We start from the raw sequence: 11,315 nt of genomic DNA, 5'->3' as shown, positions 1-11,315 counted from the left end.
GGAAACTTGAAAACCTTGAGGAAACCCACACAAACATGTGGAGAACTTACAAACTCCTTGCAGATGTTGTCCTTAGTGGATTTAAACTCAGGTCCCCAGTGCTGCAAAACAACAGTGCTAACCACTGAGCCAATATACTGCCCATCTGGCTTAAAACACTTTGAAAAGTCGCAAATTTATTTTGTGACTGTTGTCGTTTTCATATCAGTTTCAGCCAACTCCACCAAAATGGTGAAAGCTGGCATTGTGACACCCTCTCTTCTAATTCATGATGAGCTGTGTTGTCACTGACTGGAGTAAGATTTTTGGCGAGGCTTCTGAACTCCCATGCAATTTTTAAGGTTTGCCTGATTCATTAAGAGGCGTGCGCCTCTTAATGAATCAGGTGCCTCTGACTCCAACATGCTACCTCACCAAGACTAGCATGAACAATGTCAGTCTTGATGACTCAGAGCAATGGAGTCTGGCAGGGAGAGACAGATCACTGATGAGCAGCATTAAGGTAGCGGTTAAGAGGATTTGCACTCCTTCATTCTTCAGATTATAAGGCTGCGGTCAGACAGCCGTATGTTCTCTCGTGTTAGAGAATCAGGCCAATTATACTAATGACACTTGGCTCCATCTTCTTTTCACCTGTGATACGATTCTCTTATCCCATTTTGTTGGATAAGAGAATCGTATCTGTTGTGAATTCTGTGGCTGAGTTCACTTCTGTGGTCACAAGTGGTATTGCAGTCTCTGGGCTTCCTCCCTCAGGTGTTTTGGTGAGCTCGTTGGCTGCCTTGCTATTTAGCTCCACCTGAGTCTGTCTTCCTTGCTCCTTGTCAATGTTCCAGTGTTGGATCTGAGCTACTGCATCTTTCCTTGGGCCTGCTGCTCTGCTAGATAAGTGCTTCTAGTTTGTTTTCTGTTTTTTCTGTCCAGCTTGCTATTAACTTTTGCTGGAAGCTCTGAGAAGCAAAGGGGTGCACCGCCGTGCTGTTAGTTCGGCACGGTGGGTCTTTTTGCCCCTTTGCGTGGTTTTCGTTTTAGGGTTTTTTGTAGACTGCATAGTTCTCTTTGCTATCCTCGCTCTGTCTAGAATATCGGGCCTCACTTTGCTGAATCTATTTCATTCCTACGTTTGTCTTTTCATCTTGCTAACAGTCATTATTTGTGGGGGGCTGCCTATTCCTTTGGGGTATTTCTCTGAGGTAAGTCAGGCTTGTATTTCTATCTTCAGGCTAGTCAGCTCCTCAGGCAGTGCCGAGTTGCATAGGTAGTGATAGGCGCAATCCACTGCTGCTTATAGTTGTGTGAGGATAGATCAGGTACTGCAGTCTACAGAGATTCCACGTCTCAGAGCTCGTCCTATTGTTTTTGGTTATTGCCAGATCTCTGTATGTGCGCTGATTACTGCACGCTGTGTTGCCTGATTGCCAGCCATAACAGTACAAGGAGCCCCACCAATGATTCCCAATAGAGGGAAAAAAGAAATCCTGACATCATTTTTTTTTCTTAGCTCTGTCTTCAGTCTTTTTTTTCCCCTAGACATTAGAGTGCTTCAGGACACAGCTGTGGACATGGATATTCAGGCTCTGTGCTCCTCAATGGATAATCTCGTTGTAAATGTACAAAAGATTCAAGATACTATTGATCAGAAATCGATGCTAGAACCAAGAATTCCGATTCCTGATTTGTTTTTTGGTGACAGAACTAAGTTCCTGAGCTTCAGAAATAATTGTAAGCTATTTTTGGCCTTGAAACCTCATTCTTCTGGTAATCCTATTCAACAGGTTTTGATTATTATTTCTTTTTTGCGCGGCGACCCACAGGACTGGGCGTTTTCTCTTGCACCAGGAGATTCTGCATTGAGTAATGTTGATGCATTTTTCCAGGCGCTGGGATTGCTTTACGATGAGCCTAATTCAGTGGATCAGGCTGAGAAAAATCTGCTGGCTTTATGCCAGGGTCAGGATGATGTAGAAGTATATTGTCAGAAATTTAGGAAGTGGTCAGTACTCACTCTGTGGAATGAATCTGCACTAGCGGCTTTGTTCAGAAAGGGTCTCTCTGAAGCTCTTAAGGATGTAATGGTGGGATTTCCTATGCCTGCTGGTTTGAATGAGTCTATGTCCTTGGCCATTCAGATCGGTCGTCGCTTGCGCGAGCGTAAATCTGTGCACCATCTGGCGGTATTGTCTGAGAGTAAACCTGAGCCTATGCAGTGCGACAGGACTATGACTAAAGTAGAACGGCAAGAACACAGACGTCTGAACAGACTGTGTTTCTATTGTGGTGATTCTACTCATGCTATTTCTAATTGTCCTAAACGCACTAGGCGGTTCGATAGCTCTGCCGTTATTGGTACTGTACAGTCCAAATTCCTTTTGTCCATTACCTTAATGTGCTCTTTGTCTTCGTATTCTGTCATGGCGTTTGTGGATTCAGGCGCTGCCCTGAATCTGATGGATTTGGATTATGCTAAACGTTGTGGATTTTTCTTGGAGCCTTTGCGGTGTCCTATTCCGTTGAGAGGAATTGATGCTACACCTTTGGCCAAGAATAAGCCTCAGTACTGGGCCCAGCTGACCATGTGCATGGCTCCTGCACATCAGGAAGTTATTCGCTTTCTGGTACTGTATAATTTGCATGATGTGGTCGTGTTGGGGTTGCCATGGCTACAAACCCATAATCCAGTATTGGATTGGAACTCTATGTCGGTAACCAGCTGGGGTTGTCAGGGAGTACATGGTGATGTTCCATTTTTGTCTATTTCGTCATCCATTCCTTCTGACATCCCAGAGTTCTTGTCTGACTTTCAGGATGTATTTGAAGAGTCCAAGTCTGATGCCCTACCTCCGCATAGGAATTGTGATTGTGCTATCGATTTGATTCCTGGTAGTAAATTCCCTAAGGGTCGTTTATTTAATTTGTCCGTACCTGAACACACCGCTATGCGCAGTTATGTGAAGGAGTCCCTGGAGAAGGGACATATTCGCCCATCGTCGTCACCATTGGGAGCAGGGTTCTTTTTTGTAGCCAAGAAGGATGGTTCGCTAAGACCGTGTATTGATTACCGCCTTCTTAATAAGATCACTGTTAAGTTTCAGTATCCCTTGCCATTGATTTCTGACTTGTTTGCTCGGATTAAGGGGGCTAGTTGGTTTACTAAGATTGATCTTCGTGGTGCGTATAATCTGGTGAGAATCAGGCAGGGAGATGAATGGAAAACGGCATTTAATACGCCCGAGGGTCATTTTGAGTATCTGGTGATGCCGTTCGGACTTGCCAATGCTCCATCTGTTTTTCAGTCTTTTATGCATGACATTTTTCGTGAGTATCTGGATAAATTCTTGATTGTTTACTTGGATGACATTTTGATCTTCTCAGATGATTGGGAGTCTCATGTGAAGCAAGTCAGAATGGTTTTCCAGGTACTGCGTGCTAATTCCTTGTTCGTGAAGGGATCAAAGTGTCTCTTCGGTGTGCAGAAAGTTTCATTTTTGGGGTTCATCTTTTCCCCTTCTACTATCGAGATGGATCCGGTTAAGGTTCAGGCCATCCAGGATTGGACTCAGCCGACATCTCTAAAAAGTCTGCAGAAATTCCTGGGCTTTGCTAATTTTTATCGTCGCTTCATCTGTAATTTTTCTAGCATTGCCAGACCATTGACCGATTTGACCAAGAAGGGTGCTGATTTGGTTAATTGGTCTTCTGCTGCCGTGGAAGCTTTTCAGGAGTTGAAGCGTCGTTTTTGCTGTGCCCCTGTGTTGTGTCAACCTGATGTTTCTCTTCCGTTCCAGGTCGAGGTTGATGCTTCTGAGATTGGTGCAGGGGCGGTTTTGTCACAGAGAGGTTCTGGTTGCTCAGTGTTCAAACCATGTGCTTTCTTTTCCAGGAAATTTTCTGCTGCTGAGCGTAATTATGATGTGGGCAACCGAGAGTTGCTGGCCATGAAGTGGGCATTCGAGGAGTGGCGTCATTGGCTTGAGGGTGCTAAGCATCGCGTGGTGGTATTGACTGATCATAAGAACCTTACTTATCTTGAGTCTGCCAAGCGCTTGAATCCTAGACAGGCCCGTTGGTCGTTATTTTTTGCTCGTTTTGATTTTGTGATTTCATACCTTCCGGGCTCTAAAAATGTGAAGGCGGATGCTCTGTCTAGGAGTTTTGTGCCCGACTCTCCGGGGTTATCTGAGCCGGCGAGTATCCTCAAGGAAGGAGTCATTGTGTCTGCCATCTCCCCTGATTTGCGGAGAGTGTTGCAGAAATTTCAGGCTAATAAACCTGATCGTTGTCCGGCCGAGAAACTGTTCGTCCCTGATAGGTGGACTAGTAAAGTTATCTCTGAACTTCATTGTTCGGTGCTGGCCGGTCATCCAGGAATCTTTGGTACCAGGGAGTTAGTTGCTAGATCCTTCTGGTGGCCATCTCTGTCACGGGATGTGCGTGCTTTTGTGCAGTCCTGTGGAATTTGTGCTAGGGCTAAGCCCTGCTGTTCACGTGCCAGTGGGTTGCTTTTGCCCTTGCCGGTCCCGAAGAGGCCTTGGACACATATTTCGATGGATTTCATTTCTGACCTTCCTGTTTCTCAAAAAATGTCGGTCATTTGGGTGGTCTGTGATCGCTTTTCTAAAATGGTCCATCTGGTGCCCTTGGTTAAATTGCCTTCCTCCTCTGATTTGGTGCCTTTGTTCTTCCAGCATGTGGTTCGTTTACATGGCATTCCTGAGAATATTGTTTCTGACAGAGGTTCCCAGTTTGTCTCGAGGTTCTGGCGAGCCTTTTGTGGTAGGATGGGCATTGACCTATCTTTCTCCTCGGCCTTCCATCCTCAGACTAATGGCCAGACCGAACGAACCAATCAGACCTTGGAAACATATCTGAGATGTTTTGTTTCCGCTGACCAGGATGATTGGGTGTCATTTTTGCCGTTGGCTGAGTTCGCCCTTAATAATCGGGCCAGCTCGGCTACCTTGGTCTCTCCATTTTTCTGCAATTCTGGGTTCCATCCTCGTTTCTCTTCAGGACAGGTTGAGTCTTCGGACTGTCCTGGTGTGGATTCTGTGGTAGACAGGTTGCAGCAGATCTGGACTCAGGTAGTGGACAATTTGACCTTGTCCCAGGAGAAGGCTCAGCTTTTCGCTAATCGCAGACGCCGTGTGGGACCCCGACTTCGTGTTGGGGATCTGGTTTGGTTATCTTCTCGTCATATTCCTATGAAGGTTTCCTCTCCTAAATTTAAACCTCGTTTTATTGGTCCGTATAGGATTTCTGAGATTCTCAATCCGGTGTCTTTTCGTCTGACCCTTCCAGACTCCTTTTCCATACATAATGTATTCCATAGGTCGTTGTTGAGGAGATACGTGGCACCTATGGTTCCATCTGTGGAGCCTCCTGCCCCTGTTTTGGTGGAGGGGGAATTGGAGTATATTGTGGAGAAGATTTTGGATTCTCGTGTCTCTAGACGGAAACTCCAGTATCTGGTCAAATGGAAGGGTTATGCTCAGGAAGATAATTCCTGGGTTTTTGCCTCTGATGTCCATGCCCCAGATCTTGTTCGTGCCTTTCATGTGGCTCATCCTGGTCGGCCTGGGGGTTCTGGTGAGGGTTCGGTGACCCCTCCTCAAGGGGGGGGTACTGTTGTGAATTCTGTGGCTGAGTTCACTTCTGTGGTCACAAGTGGTATTGCAGTCTCTGGGCTTCCTCCCTCAGGTGTTTTGGTGAGCTCGTTGGCTGCCTTGCTATTTAGCTCCACCTGAGTCTGTCTTCCTTGCTCCTTGTCAATGTTCCAGTGTTGGATCTGAGCTACTGCATCTTTCCTTGGGCCTGCTGCTCTGCTAGATAAGTGCTTCTAGTTTGTTTTCTGTTTTTTCTGTCCAGCTTGCTATTAACTTTTGCTGGAAGCTCTGAGAAGCAAAGGGGTGCACCGCCGTGCTGTTAGTTCGGCACGGTGGGTCTTTTTGCCCCTTTGCGTGGTTTTCGTTTTAGGGTTTTTTGTAGACTGCATAGTTCTCTTTGCTATCCTCGCTCTGTCTAGAATATCGGGCCTCACTTTGCTGAATCTATTTCATTCCTACGTTTGTCTTTTCATCTTGCTAACAGTCATTATTTGTGGGGGGCTGCCTATTCCTTTGGGGTATTTCTCTGAGGTAAGTCAGGCTTGTATTTCTATCTTCAGGCTAGTCAGCTCCTCAGGCAGTGCCGAGTTGCATAGGTAGTGATAGGCGCAATCCACTGCTGCTTATAGTTGTGTGAGGATAGATCAGGTACTGCAGTCTACAGAGATTCCACGTCTCAGAGCTCGTCCTATTGTTTTTGGTTATTGCCAGATCTCTGTATGTGCGCTGATTACTGCACGCTGTGTTGCCTGATTGCCAGCCATAACACGTATCACAGGTGAAAAGAAGATGGAAAACTTCATTTTTCCATTTTCTCAATTGTCTCTGTCCGATCACAGTCCGAATTTTACACACACCCATAGACTTATATGGGTGCACATTAGTGATGAGCGAGTATACTCGTTTCTCGGGTTTTCCCGCGCATGCTCGGGTGACCTCCGAGTATTTGTTAGGCTACGTTCACATTTGCGTTGTGCGATGTTGCGTCGGAGACGCAGCGCACAACGCAAACAAAAATGCAACAAAATGCACGCTAAAACGCAGCATTTTGCGATGCATGCGTCCTTTTTTGCCGAATTTTGGACGCAAAAAAAAAAGCAACTTGCTGCGTCCTCTGCGCCCTACGCCTGCGGCAAAAAAATGCATGCGTTGCAAAACGCAGCACAACGCATGTCCATGCGCCCCCATGTTAAATATAGGGGCGCATGACGCATGCGTCGCCGCGGTTGCGCCCGACGCAGCGCAAATGTGAACGTAGCCTTAGTGTTTGGAGATTTAGTTTTGAATGGTTTACAGCTACTACCCAGCCTAAGTACATGTGGGGGTTGCCTGGTCGCTAGGAAATCCCCACATGTACTCAGCCTGCCTAGTAGCTGTAAATCATTCAGCTGAGGTGATGAAAACTAAATCTCCGAACACTAACAAATACTCGGAGGTCACCCGAGCGTGCTCGAGAAAACTCACTCATCACTAGTGCACATGGTCCGATGATTGGACGCACTCGCGCCATGCTGAGATTTTTTATCATGCTGAACCGTACTTACTTTGATTCAACATGAGAAGTGAGACAGCCATGAACCTCAGCGACTGCAATGAGAAACATCATTGTGCCGAGTGGTATTGCCAACTTGTCACCCCCGCAGGTCATCTCTACTACAAGTGTGGTGAAATATGTGTATATATATATCTATATGTGTGTAGTGACAAATGTCTAGGGTTATATGTGTGACTAGTGATAATGTAACATCTGTCCTGAAGGCAAGTCGCACCTAGGTGTTAATAGGTACATCCTTGTGACTAGTAGAAATTGTGTCTCCATATCTCACCAGGAGGTCTGGCTAGGGCCAAGAAGAAAGGAACACTTGACACCTCCTAGTGCTTGGAGGGTAGATGTTAATTGCGGCCGGAGGTTAGCTATTCCTGGGAACCATCTCACAAGTGTCTCCAGAGGAAAATAATATATATTCATTAGTAGAGCAGCCATGCCCAATCAACAGACCGCAATTATGATATTAACCTGGGGGGCCGGTCTAGAAACCTGACCTCAGACCAAAGTTATAAATTTAGGCTGCAGACAGAGAATTGTGTTCACATGATGGGGCAGCCTGAGAAGCTGGTGTGATCCAATCTACATTTGTCCTACCCTCAGGGAGCAGAAAGCAACTACCAGTTAGATAATTTCTGTAAGTTCTCCTCTTTATTTTATACTGTTTTGCATAAGTTGCATGTCTTTTTATTATCATATTTTGATACCTTTTTCTTATTGTAAGCATTGAACCTTTTGTTATTAAAGTATGTATTAACAAGTTGAACCTTGAATGTTCTAAAAGAATCAGCCTAAGGTGTGTGAGCCTTATGAGTGATAGACATTATTAGTATTATTAGTTCTGGGACTCATCACCCGTGTATTCGATGAGTGGTGGCAGCGTGTATGAGTGGGTGTGTGGCCTGGGTCGGTGTGTGACTTATGCTCCCATTACAGCATAGGACAGAGGTTGAATGCTGGACTGAGAGTGGGGAGGTAGATTAACCCTTGCAGGCACAACCCCAAGTAACACGTGATTGCAGGCACGTGACGAATAAGTGACACCGCGGAGAAGGGATCCGTGACAATTGGTGGCAGAGCGGTGGGATAGAATTATTTCTATTAGAACATTAGTGCATGGTTTAAGCAATTATTCCCTGTACTAAAGAATTGGTATCCTTGCGAGGAGTGCACCAGTTCTTCAAGGTTCAACTCAGTGCTTACTTAGACATACTTGCAAACAGTTTCCCCTCCTCGTTTTTCTTTTCTATCTTTTATTTGGCAAAGGCTGTTCATCGATATGGTAGGCCAGTACTAGAAGCTGAGCAAAGAGGCTGTGACCGGCCTCTGTGAGCAGAGAGGAATAGAGACAGCCGACAGATCCAGGGAGCGGCTGATATGTTCCTTGATTGAGCATGACATGGAGCAAAGTGCTGAAGCATCTGGCCAAGGAGAGAGTACACCTCAGAGGGACCCAGCAATGCCAGCTCTTGCACCGGAGATACCTGATGGAAATGTCAGCCATGCCAGTGCTGAGGAGCCTATGGACTGTACTTTGCAAATGGACTTACAACGGCTGGGAACAAGTGATCCCAATCTGCGCATGCAGCTGATTCTACAGCACCGATAGGCTGAGAGAGAGGCTGCAGAACGCCGGGACAGACAGGCTGAGAGAGAGGCTGCAGGACGCCGGGACCAGGCTGAGAGAGAGGCTGCAGAACGCCGGGAGGACAGAGCGTTCCAGCTTCAGATGGCTCAAATAGAGTGGGATATCAGTCCTCAGATAACCCCCTCCCAGGACATAAATCCAAGGAGACCATGTCTTGTAAACTTCCCTGTGATGGAGAAGGATACAGATTTAGATACTTTCTTTTGGGGGTTTGAAAAAACCTGCAGGCAGTACCCTCTACCCGGTGAGCAGTGGGCACAGTATCTAACCCAAGGGTTGAGATGCAAAGCCCTGGAAGCTTTTGCTGGCCTCCCACCAGAGCTGGATGCGAACTATGAAGCCATAAAAGAGGCCCTGATCAGGAAATACAACCTGACACCAGAAGTGTATCGTAGAAAGTAGAAAGAACCTACTACGTGGATCAACTGACAGCTATGCGGATGTTGTGAGCACCTTGAGAACCACGTTCCACCAATGGATTAGGGGACTTTCTGTTAACAGTTTTGAGGACTTAACAGATCTTATGGTCAAGGATAAATTTCTTCACATGTGCCCCATGGATGTATGACAATTTGTGTGTGATCGGGAGCCACAAACTGTGGATCAGGCTGCAAGTATTGCGGACTGCTATGTGGCTAACAGAATGCCTGAGGTGCGGAAGCCATCAGGATTCAGCTGGAGGGGAGGTAAGCCAAACGGGAACCATTCTCCCTCTGCCAGCCAATCACCAGTGCTGTCCAAGCCCACCTTCTATGGGGCCCTGTAGAATAGACATTCTCTTGGCGATGCACGCCGGTTCTTCTCCTGCAACAAAGTGGGACATGTTAGCACTGTCTGCCCTGATAGGGAGAAACGCCCAACTACCACCACAAAGCCGCCTGTGCCCCCCACCGTCTGTCCTCTTTGTAGCCGGCTAAGATGCGAGGGCTAATTAGAACTGTCAATCTGTCACTGTTGGCAATAAAGTCACCATTGGTCTCAGAGACACTGGGGCAGAGGTGACCCTGGTGCATCCAGCCATGATAACCCCTGCCGATATCATACCAGGAAAGACTATGTCTATAACCGGGATTGAAGGGGTCAGCCCTGCCATGCCCATGGCCCATGTGTACCTGGACTGGGGAGCAGGGAAGGGACTGAGGGAAGGGGGAGTATCAGAGGCTATTCCCACCATTGTGTTGCTAGGCACGGACCTGGGGAGGATGGAGTCCCACTATGTTCCTCCCTTGCAAGTAAATGATGCAGAGAAGATGGAAGAAAGTGACCCACCTGAGATCGCGTGCAAGGAGGGAAAATGTCCCAATGCTCAGGACTGTAATTATGTGGCAGCTGTGACCCGGAGTCAGGCTGCAGCTCAGACTCAGGCCCAGAGATTAGAGGATGAGTCTCAGACAGAATTGCCAGAACAAGAGGCCCATACTGTGGGCCCGGAGCCTCCATACATGGCAGACCCACCAAGGTCCCTGATAACAGACACTGAAAACTCAGCTTCAGACCAGGGCCTGGCAGTCACACTAGGCCAGGGCCTGCAGGCTGACAGTCAGAGCTTCCAGGAGGCCCTGCAGTCAGTTTGGAGGAGCTCAGATGTTTTGCAGACCGATCCCCTGCTGCTTCTGACAAAGAGAGAGTTTACTGGGACCAGGGCAGACTGTATACAGAGACTATCCCCACGGATACTACAGAATCTTGGGACTATGAACGGCGGCTGAGCGTCCCTTATCCTTTTAGGGAACAATTATTGAGGATTGCCCATGAAATTCCTTTGGCCGGACACCTTGGAATACAAAAGACTAAAGCTCGCCTGACACATAACTTCTATTGGCCCAAGATGGGGACAGATATTGCCAATTACTGCCGATCATGTGTAGTTTGTCAGAGAGTTGGGAAGCCCGGGAATATACAGAAAGCTCCATTGATGCCACTGCCTGTGATCGATGAACCTTTCCAGCGAATGGCTGTGGATATCAAAGAGCCACTTGCAATCCCTAGCAGCTCTGGCAAAAAGTACATCCTCACGATACCCGGACGCTGTGGCACTGTCCTCCATCCAAGCAGACAAAGTGGCGGATGCTTTTCTGACTGTGTTCTCTCGTGTGGGTTTCCCCAGGGAAATGTTGACCGATCAGGGAACCCAGTTCACATCTGATCTGATGGAAAGCCTCTGTGAAAGAATACAAGTACAGCATTTTGTTGCCAGCGCCTATCATCCCCAAACCAACGGACTCTGCGAGTGTTTTAATGGAACATTAAAGCAAATGCTCAAAATGCTGGTGGAGACTGAAGGGAGAGCCTGAGAGCGGTACCTCCCCCATCTGTTGTTTGCCTACAGAGAGGTACCCCAGGCGTCTACTGGATTCTCCCCCTTTGAACTTGTTTATGGGAGGAGGGTCAGGCGGCCACTTGATTTGATTAAGGACTGTTGGGAGGATGACCCCAGAACTACTGGAGTCTCAGTGGTCGAATATGTACTGCGGCTCAGAGAGAGAATTCAAAAACTGAGCAACCTGGCCCATGAGAA

At 47.2% G+C, this 11,315-nt stretch overlaps 1 pseudogene; it reads left to right on the top strand.

Moving 5' to 3' along the window:
• The first annotated feature begins 424 nt into the window (after nt 1-424).
• Nucleotides 425-10,506, top strand: LOC138648118 (uncharacterized; annotated as a pseudogene).
• The last annotated feature ends 809 nt before the right edge of the window (nt 10,507-11,315 follow it).

The sequence above is a fragment of the Ranitomeya imitator genome, chromosome 8, assembly GCF_032444005.1.
Source record: "Ranitomeya imitator isolate aRanImi1 chromosome 8, aRanImi1.pri, whole genome shotgun sequence".
NCBI lineage: Eukaryota > Metazoa > Chordata > Amphibia > Anura > Dendrobatidae > Ranitomeya > Ranitomeya imitator.
This window is presented reverse-complemented; position numbering and strand designations above follow the sequence as displayed.